Raw genomic sequence first — 22715 nt, 5'->3', positions numbered from 1 at the left:
CAATCTTCTGTACTTCTCTAGTGAACATCCACGCAAGATGGTTGAGTCCTTGCCTTGGAGCCAACTGCTGAGGGTAAGGAGGATTGTTTTATGTGAAACCTCTGTTGATGATAGATTGGAAGAAATGTGTCGTAGATTTCTGTCAAGGGGTTATCCTAGGGTTGACCTTGAGAAATATAAGCAGCGGGCCTTGGTTACCAGACGTGAAGATCTTTTGGTCCCGAAGGGAAAGGTTGAGACAAACAAAAGAATTCCATTTGTGAGTACATATAATGGCATGAGTACAAGGGTTTCGGGATTATACGTAAACATTGGTCTCTGCTGAATAAGGGTCACTCTAATGTTGTTGAGTTTCAAACACCTCCATTATTCTCATATAGGAGAAATTAAGAGCCTGAGAGACGAATTGGTCCTATCTGACATTGGAAGCTCTAAGAGAGATTTACAAACGACACTGAGTCAACCTAGACCAAATCGCCTCTCTCGATATAAGCCAAATATAGAGAACTAGAAAAGTGCATCATACATGGCCATACCAATTATTGTAAATAACCCTCCTCGGGAAAAAAAATTAGTCATAAGGCGACAGAATATAGCAGCAAACCCACAGACATATGTCCCGTATACAGATCTATTTCAATACGAAATATCGAAGGAATCGGCTATCATATGTATTTCAACATACCAAAACAGCTAGTCTAATGGGGGCAAACCATCATTAATATAAATACACTATACATACAAAACATACCAAAAAAAATGAAAAAAAAATGTATATAACATGGTTAAAAACAATATACTAGAAGAATACTGTAAAGGATATATAGCGGACATTAAAGACAGCAACTTTGTTGGTACTCCAAATTCATCCCCCTAGGGTACAGGGTATCGAGCTCGAAAATCCATCTTAGTTCCCTCCTTTTTAAAAGGGCAATACGGTCCACCTCAACGCATCACCGGTACATCATCAATAACTCTGTATCTTAATTGATTGACCGAATGCCCCTTTTTGTGAAAGTGTCTCGGTACAGGCAAGTCCAGTAATTTGGTCCTAATCGTGCTTTTGTGCTTGCTAATTCTTGCTCTGACCTCCATTGTGGTCTCCCCCACATAGAAGAGGCCACACGGGCAGGTCAAAACATACACCACAAAATTACTCCTACATGTATACCGTTTCCTGATATCATATCTTTTACCGGTATAGGGATGACAAAAAAAGGCTCCCTTAAGCATGTTACTGCAGCAAGCACAACCCAGGCACGGAAAGTTGCCAAGGCTAGGATATCTTTATATACATGATGCTGATGCTCTGAATTAAATTGCTTCTACCATATTCTGTTTGGGTGACAATACCTATGGAATTTATGCTGATATTCTGTATTAAATTGCCTTTGCCAAATTTTGTTTGGGTGATAATGTTTAGGGAATCTATGCTGAGTAATATACAGATGTCTCATTTCTCATTTTTTGATTTTTTTATAAGTTTTAGTTTTGAATTTAATAGACTCTTATACTGCCGGATTGCCGTACATTTTGGAAGAGTTATAGCAGATCCACAGTCGCCTGCTCTATTCTGGGCACATGGAAGATGTGTAGGATATATGTACTGCTGTCTCCATATGCTTGACTAAGCGAGCGCTGTTTAAAGATCATGAGTCTGCGCAGTACCGCTGTATACTTGGACCTCTACGGATGATGTCCGTGTCATGCGCAGTGGAGATCCACTTCAGGAACGGACTGGACTTGCGCAGTAACCTATCCTATCCCTGCGACCACATGATATGCGATCGAGAACTGGATTGGACTGTGGCCGTTATTACATCATCCTGGGGGCTGGCTAGTATCCTGGTTACGGGGAATGCTGCAGATCTATTGGAGGGATGTCGTCTGTTTATATCCTTGGGAGGGGGATTTTCTTTGCACTTTTGTGGGCTGGTTTCTTGGGTTTTTAGCGATCGGGGCTAGCATGTCTCTGTTAGATGATATACCGTCATTATTTATGTATTTGTAATGTATTTTCTGTATTTTTTATATGTATATATATATATATATATATATATATATATATATATATATATATGCGTTCTTTCATTGTGGTGCTGCATCCCCATTGGTTTGTTACTAAATAGGGGGTGGTGCTAGAGATATATAATGGTGGTTGGAACATGTGTCACACTGTGCTTGATAAAGGTCATTGTACCGAAACGTCGCCGCACTTGGCAGATTAAACTTGTAAGTTTTTCATCACTGGCCATTGTGGCGCTGTCCTTTTTTTCTTATTTTAGATTGCTGTTCAGTCAGTTTTCCTATATTTACTATGTACTATTTTTTCTGACTTGAACGCCCCGCCCTTCACCATGCTGTGGTTTTAATAACATCCAAACACAGTTGGTTCCGACCTTCCTATAAATGCAGGCTTTACCATGTTATTAGCCAGAGGTAAGTGTTCACACTAGGCAGACAGGTCAGGTACCCATCCGATCTGAGATTACCTTGACGTTTGGTGGATGGGCTCACAATTTTTGGCCAAATCTTGTGCTAAGCATCTCATGTGTTTTTTCGTAGATTTCACAAGCCATTATGCTATTCACATTTCAAGTATCGCACATTTCCTTGCTTTAGTACAGTAAAATTGAGTGCAGCCATTGATCTATTTGTTTACATGTAGTAAGCAGTCCAAGAAGACAGCAGAAGTACAAAAAATACTTCATGGACATTTGCATGGAAAAAAGGCAAATACTTGCTGCATAGACTTGCCTTCAGAGCTGATATCACCAGCAAGTCCTGTAAGATTATCCAAAGCAAACTTGTGGAGTAACCTACGTCAGATGTAGATACAAGCAGTCTTTCGTGGAGACATTATAGATTGGGAATGATTTTGCAATCACGCACCAGCTGCAATATTTCAGTGTGTGGCCCCTTTTTCAATCCATGCACCATATCCCCTGGGTGTTGCTTTTACAGCAATTGTCACATGACATGCAGTATATCAGGTGTTGGAATTCATACTAAATTATTACACAATAACCAAAAGCATCAAATAACATAGTAAAACAATCAATATTTACAATAATATAACTAACACTAATCATAGAATGATAGCAATCACAAATAGACATTGAGGGTGCAAACTTCATTTAACCCATGCAAATATCCTTACTAGCAGCTTTGAAAATCAATAAGACTTGTGTCCTTATTATGCAGCTAACATATGGTGCTCACAGTGGGATAAATAAAAAAGTATCTAACATAAACATCCCTTAAAATGTATACCGTACTTTTATTATAATCATTTGGATGTAAAAAATCACCCCCAAAAAATATCTGTGAAAATATGCATAGACTAACCAGAATCCCTCAATGTCTGTCCGCTATTTCATCCTTCTTCTCCGCTAGATTTCTAAAACTTAACATGGACAAAACAGAATTCATTGTTTTTCCCCCATCTTCCCCCCCATCTTCCCCCCCAATGAACCTATCTGTTGTCAATTCCGTTCTCGGGCTCCCTCCTGTGGTCATGAATGGTACTTTGGTGAGTTCTGTCCTTGGACACCCTCTGGTGGCTTTGAGTGGAGCTGCTGGTCCTTGAGGTTGGCTTTCTCAGCTGCCCTCGTTTAGTGCTCTGCTGGCTTCCCTATTTAACTCCACTCAGATCGTTACTTCATGCCAGCTGTCAATGTCTCAGTACTGGTTCAGATCTCTCTTGGATTTCTCTGATGACCTGTCTGCTCCAGCAGAAGCTAAGTCCATGCTAGTTCATTTGTTGATCATTGTTTTTTGAAAATATTACTCAGTACATGTTATGTTCTAGTCCAGCTTGCTATCATGATATTTCCTTGCTAGCTGGAAGCTCTGGGGGTGCAGAGTTGCACCTCCACACCGTGAGTCGGTGTGGAGGTCTTTTTGCACACTCTGCGTGGTTTTTGTAGTTTTTTGTACTGACCGCATAGTTTCCTTTCCTATCCTCTGACTATTTAGTAAGATTGGGCCTCCTTTGCTAAAACCTGTTTCATTCCTATGTTTGTACTTTCCTCTTAACTCACCGTCAATATTTGTGGGGGGCTGCCTTTTCCTTTGGGGAATTTCTCTGAGGCAAGGTAAGGCTTCTATTTCTATCTTTAGGGGTAGTTAGCTCTTAGGCTGTGAAGAGGCATCTAGGGAGAGTTAGGAACGCTCCACGGCTATTTCTAGTGTGTGATAGGAGTAGGGTTTGCGGTCAGTAGAGTTCCCACTTCCCCAGAGCTTGTCCGTGATTTCTAGTTTAACCATCAGGTCATTCCGGGTGCTCCTAACCACCAGGTCCATAACAGTACAGCTGGCCGACAAAGTGTTAATGCATCTCAAAAGAGGGATAAGAGAAGCTCTGAGCCAATTTTTTTTTCTTTGCAGTGTGTTTTGTTTTTCTTTTCCCCTTAACCTCTGGGTGGTTCAGGACTCAGGTGTAGATATGGATATTCAAGGTCTGTCCTCTTGTGTGGATCAACTCACTGCAAGGGTACAAAGTATTCAAGATTATGTAGTTCAGAATCTGATGTTAGAGCCTAGAATTCCAATTCCTGATTTGTTTTCTGGGGATAGATCTAAGTTTCTGAATTTCAAAAATAATTGCAGACTGTTTCTTGCTCTGAAACCCCGCTCCTCAGGTGACCCCATTCAGCAAGTAAAGATTATTATTTCTTTGTTACGTGGTGACCCTCAAGACTGGGCATTCTCCCTTGCGCCAGGAGATCCTGCATTGCTTAATGTAGATGCATTTTTTCTGGCGCTTGGATTGCTTTATGACAAACCTAATTCAGTGGATCAGGCAGAGAAAATCTTGCTGGCTCTGCATCAGGGTCAGGATGAAGCAGAGGTGTATTGTCAGAAATTTAGAAAGTGGTCTTTGCTTTCTCAATGGAATGAGTGTGCCCTGGCAGCAATTTTCAGAAAGGGTCTTTCTGAAGCCCTTAAGGATGTTATGGTGGGGTTCCCCACGCCTGCTGCTCTGAATGAATCAATGTCCTTGGCCATTCAGATTGATCGGCGTTTGCGCGAGCGCAAAGTTGTGCACCATTTGGCGGTATCCTCTGAGCAGAGGCCTGAGCTTATGCAATGTGATAGGACTTTGACCAGAACTGAACGGCAAGAACACAGACGTCAGAATGGGCTGTGTTTTTACTGTGGTGACTCCACTCATGCTATCTCTGATTGTCCTAAGCGCTCTAAGCGGTTCACTAGGTCTGTCACCATTAGTACTGTACAGCCTAAATTTCTCTTGTCTGTTACTCTGATTTGCTCTCTGTTGTCCTACTCTGTTATGGCATTTGTGGATTCAGGCGCTGCCCTGAACTTGATGGACTTGGAGTTTGCCAGGCGCTGTGGTTTTTCCTTGGAGCCTTTGCAGTATCCTATTCCATTAAGGGGAATTGATGCTACGCCATTGGCCAGGAATAAACCTCAGTACTGGACTCAGTTGACCATGTGCATGGCTCCTGCACATCAGGAAGATATTCGCTTTTTGGTGTTGCATAATTTGCATGATGTTGTCGTGTTGGGTTTGCCATGGCTACAGGTTCATAATCCAGTATTGGATTGGAAATCAATGTCTGTGTCTAGTTGGGGTTGTCAAGGGGTACATGGTGATGTTCCTTTGATGTCAATTTCTTCTTCCACTCCTTCTGAAGTCCCTGAGTTTTTGTCGGATTACCGGGATGTATTTGATGAGCCCAAATCCAGTGCCCTACCTCCTCATAGGGATTGTGATTGTGCTATTAATTTGATTCCTGGTAGTAAGTTCCCTAAGGGCCGACTTTTCAATTTATCTGTGCCAGAACATGCCGCTATGTGGAATTATATAAAGGAGTCCTTGGAGAAAGGGCATATTCGCCCGTCTTCGTCACCGTTGGGAGCAGGGTTCTTTTTTGTGGCCAAGAAGGATGGTTCTTTGAGACCCTGTATAGATTACCGCCTTCTCAATAAAATCACGGTCAAATTTCAGTACCCTTTGCCTCTACTGTCTGATTTGTTTGCTCGGATTAAGGGGGCTAGTTGGTTCACCAAGATTCATCTTCGAGGGGCGTATAATCTTGTGCGTATTAAACAGGGCGATGAATGGAAAACAGCATTTAATACGCCCGAGGGCCATTTTGAGTACCTGGTGATGCCATTCGGGCTTTCTAATGCTCCATCTGTGTTTCAGTCCTTTATGCACGACATCTTCCGAAAGTATCTGGATAGATTCATGATTGTATATTTGGATGATATTTTAGTCTTTTCGGATGATTGGGAGTCTCATGTGAAGCAGGTCAGGATGGTATTCCAGGTCCTTCATGCTAATTCCTTGTTTGTGAAGGGGTCTAAATGTCTCTTCGGAGTTCAGGTTTTCTTTTTGGGCTTCATTTTTTCCCCTTCTACTATCGAGATGGACCCTGTTAAAGTTCAGGCCATTTATGATTGGACTCAACCTACATCTGTGAAGAGTCTTCAGAAATTCCTGGGCTTTGCTAATTTTTATCGTCGCTTCATCGCAAATTTTTCTAGTGTGGTTAAACCTTTGACTGATTTGACAAAGAAAGGTGCTGATGTGGTGAATTGGTCCTCTGCAGCCGTTGAGGCTTTTCAGGAGCTGAAACGTCGTTTTTCTTCGGCCCCTGTGTTGCGTCAGCCAGATGTTTCGCTCCCTTTTCAGGTCGAGGTTGATGCTTCTGAGATTGGAGCAGGGGCTGTTTTGTCTCAAAGAAGTTCTGATGGCTCTGTGATGAAGCAATGTGCTTTCTTTTCTAGAAAGTTTTCGCCTGCTGAGCGTAATTATGATGTTGGCAATCGGGAGTTGTTGGCTATGAAGTGGGCATTCGAGGAGTGGCGACATTGGCTTGAGGGAGCCAAACATCGCGTGGTGGTCTTGACGGATCACAAGAATCTGACTTCTCGAGTCTGCCAAGCGGTTGAATCCTAGACAGGATGGTCGCTGTTTTTCTCCCGTTTCGATTTTGTGGTCTCATACCTTCCGGGTTCTAAGAATGTGAAGGCTGATGCCCTTTCTAGGAGTTTTGTGCCTGATTCTCCGGGAGTCCCTGAGCCGGCTGGTATTCTCAAAGAGGGGGTGATTCTGTCTGCCATCTCCCCTGATTTGCGGCAGGCGCTGCAGGAGTTTCAGGCTGATAGACCTGACCGTTGTCCAGCGGAGAAACTGTTTGTCCCTGATAGATGGACTAGTAGAGTTATTTCTGAGGCTCATTGTTCGGTGTTGGCTGGTCATCCTGGGATTTTTGGTACCAGAGACTTGGTGGCTAGGTCCTTTTGGTGGCCTTCCTTGTCACGGGATGTGCGTTCTTTTGTGCAGTCCTGTGGGACTTGTGCTCGGGCTAAACCTTGCTGTTCTCGTGCCAGTGGGTTACTTTTGCCTTTGCCGGTCCCGAAGAGGCCCTGGACGAATATTTCCATGGATTTTATTTCTGATCTTCCTGTCTCTCAAAGGATGTCTGTCATCTGGGTGGTTTGTGATCGCTTTTCTAAGATGGTCCATTTGGTACCCTTGCCTAAATTACCTTCCTCCTCTGATTTGGTTCCATAATTTTTTCAGCATGTGGTTCATTTGCATGGCATTCCGGAGAACATTGTGTCGGACAGAGGTTCCCAGTTTGTTTCTAGGTTTTGGCGGTCCTTTTGTGCTAAGATGGGCATTGATTTGTCTTTTTCTTCGGCTTTCCATCATCAGACAAATGGCCAAACCGAACGAACCAATCAGACCTTGGAAACCTATCTGAGATGCTTTGTTTCTGCTGATCAGGATGATTGGGTGACCTTCTTGCCATTGGCTGAGTTCGCCCTTAATAATCGGGCTAGTTCGGCTACTTTGGTTTCGCCTTTTTTTTGTAATTCTGGTTTTCATCCTCGTTTTTCTTCGGGGCAGGTTGAGCCTTCTGACTGTCCTGGTGTGGATTCTGTGGTGGACAGGTTGCAGCAAATTTGGACTCACGTAGTGGACAATTTGACGTTGTCCCAGGAGAAGGCTCAACGTTTCGCTAACCGCCGTCGCTGTGTTGGTCCCCGACTTCGTGTTGGGGATTTGGTTTGGTTGTCTTCTCGTTATGTTCCTATGAAGGTTTCTTCTCCTAAGTTTAAGCCTCGTTTCATTGGTCCTTATAAGATTTCTGAAATTCTCAATCCTGTGTCATTTCGTTTGGTCCTTCCAGCTTCTTTTGCCATCCATAATGTGTTCCATAGGTCCTTGTTGCGGAGATATGTGGCGCCTATGGTTGCTTCCGTTGATCCTCCTGTTCCGGTGTTGGTCGAGGGTGAGTTGGAGTATGTGGTGGAGAAGATTTTGGATTCTCGTATTTCGAGACGGAAGCTTCAGTACCTGGTTAAATGGAAGGGCTATGGTCAGGAGGATAATTCCTGGGTTGTTGCCTCCGATGTCCATGCGGCCGATTTAGTTCATGCCTTTCATTTGGCTCGTCCTGATCGGCCTGGGGGCTCTGGTGAGGGTTCGGTGACCCCTCCTCAAAGGGGGGGTACTGTTGTGAATTCCGTTCTCGGGCTCCCTCCTGTGGTCATGAATGGTACTTTGGTGAGTTCTGTCCTTGGACACCCTCTGGTGGCTTTGAGTGGAACTGCTGGTCCTTGAGGTTGGCTTTCTCATCTGCCCTCGTTTAGTGCTCTGCTGGCTTCCCTATTTAACTCCACTCAGATCATTACTTCATGCCAGCTGTCAATGTCTCAGTACTAGTGTTGAGCGATACCGTCCGATACTTGAAAGTATCGGTATCGGAAAGTATCGGCCGATACCGGCAAAGTATCGGATCCAATCCGATACCGATACCCGATACCAATACAAGTCAATGGGACTCATGTATCGGACGGTATCCCTGATGGTTCCCAGGGTCTGAAGGAGAGGAAACTCTCCTTCAGGCCCTGGGATCCATATAAATGTGTAAAATAAAGAATTAAAATAAAAAAATAGGGATATACTCACCCTCTGACGCGCCCTGGACTTTACCGCCGTAACCGGGAGCCTTCTTTGCTTCAAATGCGCGCGTTTTCTTCATTCCGTGACGTCACGGCTTGTGATTGGTCGCGTGCCGCCCATGTGGCCGCGACGCGACCAATCACAGCAAGCCGTGACATAATTTTCAGGTCCTTCTAGGCATTCAGTAGTTTAAAATTACGTTCCGGCTTTGTGATTGGTCGCGTCGCGGTCACATGGGCGACGCGACCAATCACAAGCCGTGACGTCACGGGAGGCAGGAAACGCGCGCATTTTTAAAATTACGTCACGGCTTGTGATTGGTTGCGTGCCGCCCATGTGACCGCGACGCGACCAATCACAGCAAGCCGTGACGTAATTTCAGGTCCTGAATGCAGAAATAGGCATTCAGGACCTGAAATTACGTCACGGCTTGCTGTGATTGGTCACGTCGCGGTCACATGGGCGGCACGCAACCAATCACAAGCCGTGACGTAATTTTAAAAATGCACGCGTTTCCTGCCTCCCGTGACGTCACGGCTTGTGATTGGTCGCGTCGCCCATGTGACCGCGACGCGACCAATCACAAAGCCGGAACGTAATTTTAAACTACTGAATGCCTAGAAGGACCTGAAAATTACGTCACGGCTTGCTGTGATTGGTCGCGTCGCGGCCACATGGGCGGCACGCGACCAATCACAAGCCGTGACGTCACGGAATTAATAAAACGCGCGCATTTGAAGCAAAGAAGGCTCCCGGTTACGGCGGTAAAGTCCAGGGCGCGTCAGAGGGTGAGTATATCCCTATTTTTTTATTTTAATTCTTTATTTTACACATTAATGTTGTTTCGATACCGATACCCGATTGTCATGATTCTCAATGGCGAGAGAACATAGCCCAGCATATATGAGAACTAGCTCTTGGAAGATGGAAACTATACTGACCATGAACTAAACCTGCCGCACAACTAGAAGTGGCCGGGTAGCATGCCTACGTTTTTTAACCCTAGATGCCCAGCGCCAGCCGGAGAACTACCTAATCCTAGCAGAGGAAAAGACAGTCCTGGCTCACCTCTAGAGAAATTTTCCCAAAAGGCAGACAGAGGCCCCCACATATATTGGCGGTGATTTTAGATGAAATGACAAACGTAGTATGAAAATAGGTTTAGCAAAATCGAGGTCCGCTTTCTAGATAGCAGGAAGACAGAAAGGACACTTTCATGGTCAGCAGAAAACCCTATCAAAACACCATCCAGAAATTCCTTTAAGACTCTAGCATTAACTCATAACACCAGAGTGGCAATTTCCGATCACAAGAGCTTTCCAGACACAGTAACGAAACAGCAGCTGTGAACAGGAACAAAATGCAAAAACACACAAGGACAAAAGTCCAACTTAGCTGGGAGTTGTCTAGTAGCAGGAACAAGCACAGAAGGCTTCTGATTACATTGTTGACCGGCAAGAAACTGACAGAGGAGCAAGGTTATATAGCGACTCCCACATCCTGATAGGAGCAGGTGAACAGAGGGGATGATGCACACAAGTTCAATTCCACAAGTGGCCACCGGGGGAGCCCAGAATCCAATTTCACAACAGTACCCCCCCCTCAAGGAGGGGGCACCGAACCCTCACCAGAACCACCAGGGCGATCAGGATGAGCCCTATGAAAGGCACGGACAAGATCGGAGGCATGAACATCAGAGGCAGTGACCCAAGAATTATCCTCCTGACCGTATCCCTTCCATTTGACCAGATACTGGAGTCTCCGTCTGGAAACACGAGAGTCTAAGATCTTTTCCACAACGTACTCCAACTCACCCTCAACCAACACCGGAGCAGGAGGCTCAACGGAAGGCACCACCGGTACCTCATACCTGCGCAACAATGACCGATGAAAAACATTATGAATCGAAAAGGATGCAGGGAGGTCCAAACGGAAGGACACAGGGTTAAGAATCTCCAATATCTTGTACGGGCCGATGAACCGAGGTTTAAACTTAGGAGAAGAAACCCTCATAGGGACAAAACGAGAAGACAACCACACCAAGTCCCCAACACAAAGCCGAGGACCAACACGACGACGGCGGTTGGCAAAAAGCTGAGTCTTCTCCTGGGACAACTTCAAATTGTCCACCACCTGCCCCCAAATCTGATGCAACCTCTCCACCACAGCATCCACTCCAGGACAATCCGAAGATTCCACTTGACCGGAGGAAAATCGAGGATGAAACCCCAAATTACAGAAAAACGGGGACACCAAGGTGGCAGAGCTGGCCCGATTATTGAGGGCGAACTCCGCCAAAGGCAAAAAAGCAACCCAATCATCCTGATCCGCAGACACAAAACACCTCAAATATGTCTCCAAGGTCTGATTAGTCCGCTCGGTCTGGCCATTAGTCTGAGGATGGAAAGCAGACGAAAAAGACAAATCTATGCCCATCCTAGCACAGAATGCCCGCCAAAATCTAGACACGAATTGGGTCCCTCTGTCAGAAACGATATTCTCAGGAATACCATGCAAACGAACAACATTTTGAAAAAACAGAGGAACCAACTCGGAAGAAGAAGGCAACTTAGGCAAGGGAACCAGATGGACCATCTTAGAGAAACGGTCACACACCACCCAGATGACAGACATCTTCTGAGAAACAGGCAGATCCGAAATAAAATCCATCGAGATGTGCGTCCAAGGCCTCTTCGGGATAGGCAAGGGCAACAACAATCCACTAGCCCGAGAACAACAAGGCTTGGCCCGAGCACAAACGTCACAAGACTGCACAAAGCCTCGCACATCTCGTGACAGGGAAGGCCACCAGAAGGACCTTGCCACCAAATCCCTGGTACCAAAGATTCCAGGATGACCTGCCAACGCAGAAGAATGAACCTCAGAGATGACTCTACTGGTCCAATCATCAGGAACAAACAGTCTACCAGGTGGGCAACGATCAGGTCTATCCGCCTGAAACTCCTGCAAGGCCCGCCGCAGGTCTGGAGAAACGGCAGACAATATCACTCCATCTTTAAGGATACCTGTGGGCTCAGAATTACCAGGGGAGTCAGGCTCAAAACTCCTAGAAAGGGCATCCGCCTTAACATTCTTAGAACCCGGTAGGTACGACACCACAAAATTAAACCGAGAGAAAAACAACGACCAGCGCGCCTGTCTAGGATTCAGGCGCCTGGCAGACTCAAGGTAAATTAAATTTTTGTGGTCAGTCAATACCACCACCTGATGTCTGGCCCCCTCAAGCCAGTGACGCCACTTCTCAAAAGCCCACTTCATGGCCAAAAGCTCCCGATTCCCAATATCATAATTCCGCTCGGCGGGCGAAAATTTACGGGAAAAAAAAGCACAAGGTCTCATCACGGAGCAGTCGGAACTTCTCTGCGACAACACCGCCCCAGCTCCGATTTCAGAAGCGTCGACCTCAACCTGAAAAGGAAGAGCAACATCAGGCTGACGCAACACTGGGGCGGAAGAAAAGCGGCGCTTGAGCTCCCGAAAGGCCTCCACAGCATCAGGGGACCAATCAGCAACATCAGCACCCTTCTTAGTCAAATCAGTCAATGGTTTTACAACATCAGAAAAACCAGCAATAAATCGACGATAAAAGTTAGCAAAGCCCAAAAATTTCTGAAGACTCTTAAGAGAAGAGGGTTGCGTCCAATCACCAATAGCCTGAACCTTGACAGGTTCCATCTCGATGGAAGAGGGGGAAAAAATGTATCCCAAGAAAGAAATCTTTTGAACCCCAAAAACACACTTAGAACCCTTCACACACAAGGAATTAGACCGCAAAACCTGAAAAACCCTCCTGACCTGCTGGACATGAGAGTCCCAGTCATCCGAAAAAATCAGAATATCATCCAGATACACAATCATAAATTTATCCAAATAATCGCGGAAAATGTCATGCATAAAGGACTGGAAGACTGAAGGGGCATTTGAAAGACCAAAAGGCATCACCAAATACTCAAAATGGCCCTCGGGCGTATTAAATGCGGTTTTCCACTCATCCCCCTGCTTGATTCGCACCAAATTATACGCCCCACGGAGATCAATCTTAGAGAACCACTTGGCCCCCTTTATACGAGCAAACAAATCAGTAAGCAGTGGTAACGGATATTGATATTTAACCGTGATTTTATTCAAAAGTCGATAATCAATACACGGCCTCAAAGAGCCGTCTTTCTTAGACACAAAGAAAAAACCGGCTCCTAAGGGAGATGACGAAGGACGAATATGTCCCTTTTCCAAGGACTCCTTTATATATTCTCGCATAGCAGCGTGTTCAGGCACAGACAGATTAAATAAACGACCCTTAGGGTATTTACTACCCGGAATCAAGTCTATGGCACAATCGCACTCCCGGTGCGGAGGTAGTGAACCAACCTTGGGTTCTTCAAAAACGTCACGAAAGTCAGACAAGAATTCAGGAATCTCAGAGGGAATAGATGATGAAATGGAAACCAAAGGTACGTCCCCATGAGTTCCTTTACATCCCCAGCTTAACACAGACATAGCTCTCCAGTCGAGGACTGGGTTATGAGATTGCAGCCATGGCAATCCCAGCACCAAAACATCATGTAGATTATACAGCACCAGAAAGCGAATAACCTCCTGGTGATCCGGATTAACACGCATAGTCACTTGTGTCCAGTATTGTGGTTTATTACTAGCCAATGGGGTGGAGTCAATCCCTTTCAGAGGTATCGGAGCCTCCAGTGGCTCCAAATCATACCCACAGCGTTTGGCAAAGGACCAATCCATAAGACTCAAAGCAGCGCCAGAGTCGACATAGGCGTCCGCGGTAATAGATGACAAAGAACAAATCAGGGTCACAGATAGAATAAACTTAGACTGTAAAGTGCTAATTGAAACAGACTTGTCAGGCTTCTTAGTACGCTTAAAGCATGCTGATATAACATGAGTTGAATCACCACAATAGAAGCACAACCCATTTTTTCGTCTAAAATTCTGCCGCTCGCTTCTGGACAGAATTCTATCACATTGCATATTTTCTGGCGTTTTCTCAGTAGACACCGCCAAATGGTGCACAGGTTTGCGCTCCCGCAGACGCCTATCGATCTGGATAGCCATCGTCATGGACTCATTCAGACTCGCAGGCACAGGGAACCCCACCATAACATCCTTAATGGCATCAGAGAGACCTTCTCTGAAAATCGCCGCCAGGGCGCACTCATTCCACTGAGTAAGCACAGACCATTTGCGGAATTTTTGGCAGTATATTTCAGCTTCATCTTGCCCCTGAGACAAGGACATCAAGGCCTTTTCCGCCTGAAGCTCTAAATGAGGTTCCTCATAAAGCAACCCCAAGGCCAGAAAAAACGCATCCACATTGAGCAACGCAGGATCCCCTGGTGCCAATGCAAAAGCCCAGTCTTGAGGGTCGCCCCGGAGCAAGGAAATTACAATCCTGACCTGCTGTGCAGGGTCTCCGGCAGAGCGAGACTTCAGGGACAAAAACAATTTGCAATTATTTTTAAAATTTTGAAAGTGAGATCTATTCCCCGAGAAGAATTCAGGCAAAGGAATTCTAGGCTCAGACATAGGTGCATGAACAACAAAATCTTGCAAATTTTGTACCTTTGTGGCGAGATTATTCAAACCTGTAGCTACACTCTGAAGATCCATTTGAAACAGGTGAACACAGAGCCATTCAAGGATTAGAAGGAGAGAAAGAGAGGAAGGCTGCAGTATAGGCAGACTAGCAAGTGATTCAATTAAGAGCACACTCAGAACTAGAGGAAAAAAAAAAAAAAAAAAAATTGTAGCAGACTTCTTTTTTTCTCTCCTTTCTCAGCCAGTAATTTAACCCTTTTTTTTTTTGGCCGGTCAAACTGTCATGATTCTCAATGGCGAGAGAACATAGCCCAGCATATATGAGAACTAGCTCTTGGAAGATGGAAACTATACTGACCATGAACTAAACCTGCCGCACAACTAGAAGTGGCCGGGTAGCATGCCTACGTTTTTTAACCCTAGATGCCCAGCGCCAGCCGGAGAACTACCTAATCCTAGCAGAGGAAAAGACAGTCCTGGCTCACCTCTAGAGAAATTTTCCCAAAAGGCAGACAGAGGCCCCCACATATATTGGCGGTGATTTTAGATGAAATGACAAACGTAGTATGAAAATAGGTTTAGCAAAATCGAGGTCCGCTTTCTAGATAGCAGGAAGACAGAAAGGACACTTTCATGGTCAGCAGAAAACCCTATCAAAACACCATCCAGAAATTCCTTTAAGACTCTAGCATTAACTCATAACACCAGAGTGACAATTTCCGATCACAAGAGCTTTCCAGACACAGTAACGAAACAGCAGCTGTGAACAGGAACAAAATGCAAAAACACACAAGGACAAAAGTCCAACTTAGCTGGGAGTTGTCTAGTAGCAGGAACAAGCACAGAAGGCTTCTGATTACATTGTTGACCGGCAAGAAACTGACAGAGGAGCAAGGTTATATAGCGACTCCCACATCCTGATAGAAGCAGGTGAACAGAGGGGATGATGCACACAAGTTCAATTCCACAAGTGGCCACCGGGGGAGCCCAGAATCCAATTTCACAACACCCGATACCACAAAAGTATCGGATCTCGGTATCGGAATTCCGATACCCGCAAGTATCGGCCGATACCCGATACTTGCGGTATCGGAATGCTCAACACTACTCAGTACTGGTTCAGATCTCTCTTGGATTTCTCTGATGACCTGTCTGCTCCAGCAGAAGCTAAGTCCATGCTAGTTCATTTGTTGATCATTGTTTTTTGAAAATATTTCTCAGTACATGTTATGTTCTAGTCCAGCTTGCTATCATGATATTTCCTTGCTAGCTGGAAGCTCTGGGGGTGCAGAGTTGCACCTCCACACTGTGAGTCGGTGTGGAGGTCTTTTTGCACACTCTGCGTGGTTTTTGTAGTTTTTTGTACTGACCGCATAGTTCCCTTTCCTATCCTCTGACTATTTAGTAAGATTGGGCCTCCTTTGCTAAAACCTGTTTCATTCCTATGTTTGTACTTTCCTCTTAACTCACCGTCAATATTTGTGGGGGGCTGCCTTTTCCTTTGGGGAATTTCTCTGAGGCAAGGTAAGGCTTCTATTTCTATCTTTAGGGGTAGTTAGCTCTTAGGCTGTGAAGAGGCGTCTAGGGAGAGTTAGGAACGCTCCACGGCTATTTCTAGTGTGTGTGATAGGAGTAGGGTTTGCGGTCAGTAGAGTTCCCACTTCCCCAGAGCTTGTCCGTGATTTCTAGTTTAACCATCAGGTCATTCCGGGTGCTCCTAACCACCAGGTCCATAACACCTATCCATTACAGTAAACGGCTGCCCACTCTCCCGAGTCCCACAAGCTCGCTGTCTCGGGGTAATCCTTGACACTGATCTCTCCTTCAAACCACATATCCAAGCCCTTTCCACTTCCTGCCGCCCTCAACTCAAAAATATTTCACGGATCCGTACATTCCTAAACCAAGAATCTGCAAAAACCCTAGTCCATGCCCTCATCATCTCCTGCCTCGACTACTGTAACCTCCTGCTCTGTGGCCTCCCCTCGAACACTCTCGCACCCCTCCAATCTATTCTAAACTCAGCTGCCCGACTAATCCACCTGTCCCCCCGCTATTCCCCGGCCTCTCCCCTCTGTCAATCCTCTCACTGGCTCCCCATTGCCTAGAGACTCCAGTACAAAAGCCTAGCCATGACATAAAAAGCCATCCGCAACCTGTCTCTACCATACATCTGTGACCTTGTCTCCTGGTACTTTCCTGCACGCAACCTCCGATCCTCACAAGACCTCCTTCTCTACTCCCCTCTTATCTCCTCTTCCCACAATCGCATACAAGATTTTTCTCGCGCATCACCCCTACTCTGGAACTTTCTGCCACAACATATCAGACTCTCACCTACCATCATAAACCTTCAAAAAGAACCTGAAGACCCACGTCTTCCAACAAGCCTGCAACCTGCAGTAACCACCGATCGACCAAACCACTGCACGACCAGCTCTATCCTCACCTACTGTATCCTCACCCATCCCTTGTAGATTGTGAGCCCTCGCGGGCAGGGTCCTTTCTCCTACTGTACCAGTTGTGACTTGTACTGTTCAAGATTATTGTACTTGTTTTTATTATGTATACCCCTCCTCACATGTAAAGCGCCATGGAATAAATGGCGCTATAATAATAACTAATAATAATAATAAATTAAAAACAGAGATTATATACATGAACTATTTTTGCGTTCACCACTATATGAGCTCGCTCACATGAGCATATAACACAGCCGAGTACTATGTGATGTTTTATCGGACAGCACTCGGCTCAATGTTATTCTATGGGGCAGAGAAAATCTGCGATTATTTTCTCATGCCGATTAGGCCGCGAGATTCGGCTCACGCACAAATACAAGTCTATGGGTACGTATGAAACATCTGACTGCACATGGAGGTCATCCCTGAGAGGGTACAATTTACAACCATAGCAGAGTGTGCCCTATTACATGACAGGTCCTACTCATTGATAGATAAAATGACCGTCGTCAGAAAAAACTCTCAATACTGCAAATACAGTGATAATATAATGGATATAAAAAATACGCAATAGGACATAGAAAATTAGAATGAAAAATCTCCATAATATCCCTTAGACTAGAGTGACCTTTATGGACCGCAGGTGTTGGCACCCTACATTCAGTACCCCCGTGGCGCCCCCACTCACAAATAGTCTGTTCCTGGAATTCCCTGAGGTTCTCTGGATGTTGTATAAAATCTCAGAAAAAAAGGTAATAAGAGACAAATAATGGATACTTCTAGATATTATAACATGCAGTTAGAGGTCATCTTAGAAGGAGTGAAAAGATGTTGGAGGAGATGTGTCAGATATCCGCTACATAAAGCCTAAATTAATAAGGTAAGCGGATATAGATTCAGATGAATATACAGCATTCACCACAATGGGCTTGCAGGATAAATAAGCATTACATGTATAAAAATAGATACAGAAAACAAACGATATGTTCAAAATGCAAGATACGTTATTCATGATTTGGAAAGAACACATTCAATGAATAACAGGTGCCAAAATTCTTATAATAATAATCTTTATTTATATAGCGCCAACATATTCCGCAGCGCTTTACAGTTTAACCCCTTCAACCCAAGGGGTTGCACGTTAATGACCAGGTCAATTTTTACAATTCTGACCACTGTCCCTTTATGAGGTTATAACTCTGGAACGCTTCAATGGATCTTGGCGATTCTGACATTGTTTTCTCATGACATATTGTGCTTCATGATAGTGGTAAAATTTCTTCGATATAACTTGCGTTTATTTGTGAAAAAAATGGAAATTTGGAGAAAATGTTGAAAATTTCGCAATTTTCCAACTTTGAATTTTTATGCCCTTAACCCCTTAATCCCATATGACGTACTATACCGTCGAGGTGTGGTGGGCCTTAATTCCCGGTGACAGTATAGTACGTCATACGCGATCGGCCGCGCTCACGGGGGGAGCGCGGCCGATCGCGGCCGGGTGTCGGCTGCATATCGCAGCTGACATCCGGCACTATGTGCCAGGAGCGGTCACGGACCGCCCCCGGCACATTAACCCCCGGCACACCGCGATTAAACATGATCGCGGTGTACCGGCGGTACAGGGAAGCATCGCGCAGGGAGGGGGCTCCCTGCGGGCTTCCCTGAGACGATCGGTACAAGGTGATGTACTCACCTCGTACCGAACGTCTTCTCCCTGCAGGCCCCGGATCCAAAATGGCCGAGGGGCTGTATCCGGGTCCTGCAGGGAGCACTTATGGGTCGGAGCAGGCTGCAGATGAAAGCTGCAGCCTGCTCCGATGAAAGTATGATCGCCGATCTGATAGAGTGCTGTGCACGCTATCAGATCTGCGATCTGTGATGTCCCCCCCTGGGACAAAGTAAAAAAGTAAAAAAAAAAATTTCCACATGTGTAAAAAAAAAAAAAAATAATTCCTAAATAAATAATAATAAAAAAAAAAATATTATTCCCATAAATACATTTCTTTATCTAAAAAAAACAAACAAAAACAATAAAAGTACACATATTTAGTATCGCCGCGTCCGTAACGACCCAACCTATAAAACTGGCCCACTAGTTAACCCCTTCAGTAAACACCGTAAGAAAAAAAAAAAAAAACGAGGCAAAAAACAACGCTTTATTACCATACCGCTGAACAAAAAGTGGAATAACACGCGATCAAAAAGACGGATATAAATAACCATGTTACCGCTGAAAACGTCATCTTGTCCCGCAAAAAACGAGCCGCCATACAGCATCATCAGCAAAAAAATAAAAAAGTTATAGTCCTCAGAATAAAGCGATGCCAAAATAATTATTTTTTCTATAAAATAGTTTTTATCGTATAAAAGCGTCAAAACATAAAAAAATGATATAAATGAGGTATCGCTGTAATCGTACTGACCCGACGAATAAAACTGCTTTATCAATTTTACCAAGCGCAGAACGGTATAAACGCCTCTCCCAAAAGAAATTCATGAATAGCTGGTTTTTGGTTATTCTGCCTCACAAAAATCGGAATAAAAAGTGATAAAAAATGGTCACGTGTCCGAAAATGTTACCAATAAAAACGTCAACTCGTCCCACAAAAAACAAGACCTCACATGACTCTGTGGACCAAAATGTGGAAAAATTATAGGTCTCAAAATGTGGAGACGCAAAAACTTTTTTGCTATAAAAAGCGTCTTTTAGTCTGGTTTCACACTTGCGTTTTTATCTGCATGCGTTTTTTAAAAAACCCGCATGTGTGAAAAAATGCATGTAAACGCGGTAAAACGCATGCGTTTTTATAGAAAAACACAAGAAAACAAGAAAAAAACAAAAAACCCTAACCCTACCCCTAACCCTACCCCTAACCTGAAATACGTGGCACTGAAATATACGTTTATATACGTATATACGTATATAAGTGCCACGATATTTCAGTGGCCACGTATATAAGTGCCACGTATTTAAGTGCCACGTATTTAAGTGCCACGTATTTAAGTGCCACGTATTTACGTGCCACGTATTTACGTGCCACGTATTTTTCAGTGCCTGAAATACGTGGCACTGAAATACGTGGCACTGAAATATCGTGGCACTGAAATATCGTGGCACTGAAGTATTTACGTGCCACGTATTTTTCAGTGCCTGAAATACGTGGCACTAAAATACGTGGCACTGAAATACGTGGCACTGAAATATGTGGCACTGAAATATTGTGGCACTGAAATATCGTGGCACTTAAATACGTGGCACTTAAATACGTGGCACTTAAATACGTGGCACTTAAATACGTGGCACTTAAATACGTGGCACTTATATACGTGGCACTTATATACGTGGCACTTATATACGTGGCACTTATGACTGTCAGAAAATGTTCAGTAAACGGTTAGGGGTAGGGTTTCAGGTAGAATTGGGGAGTTTCCACTGTTCAGGCACATCAGGGGCTCTCCAAACGCGACATGGCGTCCAATCTCAATTCCAGCCAATTCTGCGTTGAAAAAGTAAAACAGTACTCCTTCCCTTCCGAGCTCTCCCGTGCGTCCAAAAAGGGGTTTACCCCAACATATGGGGTATCAGCGTACTAGGGACAAATTGAACAACAACTTCTGGGGTCCAAGTTCTCTTGTTATCCTTGGGAAAATAAAAATTTGGGGGGCTAAAAATCATTTTTGTGGGAAAAAAAATATGTTTTATTTTCACGGCTCTGCGTTGTAAACTGTAGTGAAACACTTGGGGGTTCAAAGTTCTCACAACACATCTAGATAAGTTCCTTGGGAGGTCTAGTTTCCAATATGGGGTCACTTGTGGGGGGTTTGTACTATTTGGGTACATCAGGGGCTCTGCAAATGCAACGTGACGCCTGCAGACCAATCCATTTAAGTCTGCATTCCAAATGGCGCTCCTTCCCTTCCGAGCTCTGTCATGCGCCCAAACAGTGGTTCCCCCCCACATAGGGGGTATCAGCGTACTCAGGACAAATTGGACAACAACTTTTAGGGTCCAATTTATCCTGATACCCTTGTGAAAATACAAAACTGGGGGCTAAAAAATCATTTTTGTGAAAAAGAAAAATAATTTTTATTTTCACGGCTCTGCGTTATAAACTGTAGTGAAACACTTGGGGGTTCAAAGTTCTCACAACACATCTAGATAAGTTCCTTGGGGGGTCTAGTTTCCAATATGGGGTCACTTGTGGGGGGTTTGTACTGTTTGGGTACATCAGGGGCTCTGCAAATGCAACGTGACGCCTGCAGACCAATCCATTTAAGTCTGAATTCCAAATGGCGCTCCTTCCCTTCCGAGCTCTGTCATGCGCCCAAACAGTGGTTCCCCCCCACATAGGGGGTATCAGCGTACTCAGGACAAATTGGACAACAACTTTTAGGGTCCAATTTATCCTGATACCCTTGTGAAAATACAAAACTGGGGGCTAAATTTCATTTTTGTGAAAAAAAAAAAATAATAATTTTCACGGCTCTGCGTTATAAACTGTAGTGAAACACTTGGGGGTTCAAAGTTCTCACAACACATCTAGATAAGTTCCTTGGGGGGTCTAGTTTCCAATATGGGGTCACTTGTGGGGGGTTTGTACTGTTTGGGTACATCAGGGGCTCTGCAAATGCAACGTGACGCCTGCAGACCAATCCATTTAAGTCTGTATTCCAAATGGCGCTCCTTCCCTTCCGAGCTCTGTCATGCGCCCAAACAGTGGTCCCTCCCCACAAGTGGGGTATCAGCGTACTCCAGACAAATTGGACAACAACTTTTGGGGTCCAATTTATCCTGATACCCTTGTGAAAATACAAAACTGGGGGCTAAAAAATCATTTTTGTGAAAAAAAAAAATAATTTTTATTTTCACGGCTCTGCGTTATAAACTGTAGTGAAACACTTGGGGGTTCAAAGCTCTCAAAACACATCTAGATAAGTTCCTTAGGTGGTCTACTTTCCAAAATGGTGTCACTTGTGGGGGGGTTTAATGTTTAGGCACATCAGGGGCTCTCCAAACGCAACATGGCATCCCATCTTAATTCCAGTCAATTTTGCATTGAAAAGTAAAATAGCGCTTCTTCCCTTCTGAGCTCTGCTATGCGCCCAAACAATGGTTTACACCCACATATGGGGTATCGTCGTACTCAGGACAAATTGCACAACAACTTTTGTGGTCTAATTTCTTCTCTTACCCTTGGGGAAATAAAAAAATGGGGGTGAAAAGATCATTTTTGTGAAAAAATATGATTTTTTATTTTTACGGCTCTGCATTATAAACTTCTGTGAAGCACTTGTTGGGTCAAAGTGCTCAACACACATCTAGATAAGTTCCTTAGGGGGTCTACTTTCCAAAATGGTGTCACTTGTTAGGGGTTTCAATGTTTAGGCACATCAAGGGCTCTCTAAATGCAACATGGCGTCCTATCTCAATTCCAGTCAATTTTGCATTGAAAAGTCAAATGGCGCTCCTTCCCTTCCGAGCTCTGCCCTGCGCCCAAACAATGGTTTACACCCACATATGGGGTATCAGCGTACTCAGGACAAATTGCACAACAATTTTTGGGGTCCAATTTCTTCTCTCACCCTTGGGAAAATAAAAAATTGGGGGTGAAAAGATAATTTTTGTGAAAAAATATGATTTTTTATTTTTACGGCTCTGCATTATAAACTTCTGTAAAGCACTTGTTGGGTCAAAGTGCTCACCACACATCTAGATAAGT

The sequence above is a fragment of the Ranitomeya variabilis genome, chromosome 1, assembly GCF_051348905.1.
Source record: "Ranitomeya variabilis isolate aRanVar5 chromosome 1, aRanVar5.hap1, whole genome shotgun sequence".
Lineage (NCBI taxonomy): Eukaryota > Metazoa > Chordata > Amphibia > Anura > Dendrobatidae > Ranitomeya > Ranitomeya variabilis.
The sequence above is the reverse complement of the archived record's forward strand: the minus strand, read 5'-3'. Positions refer to the sequence as shown.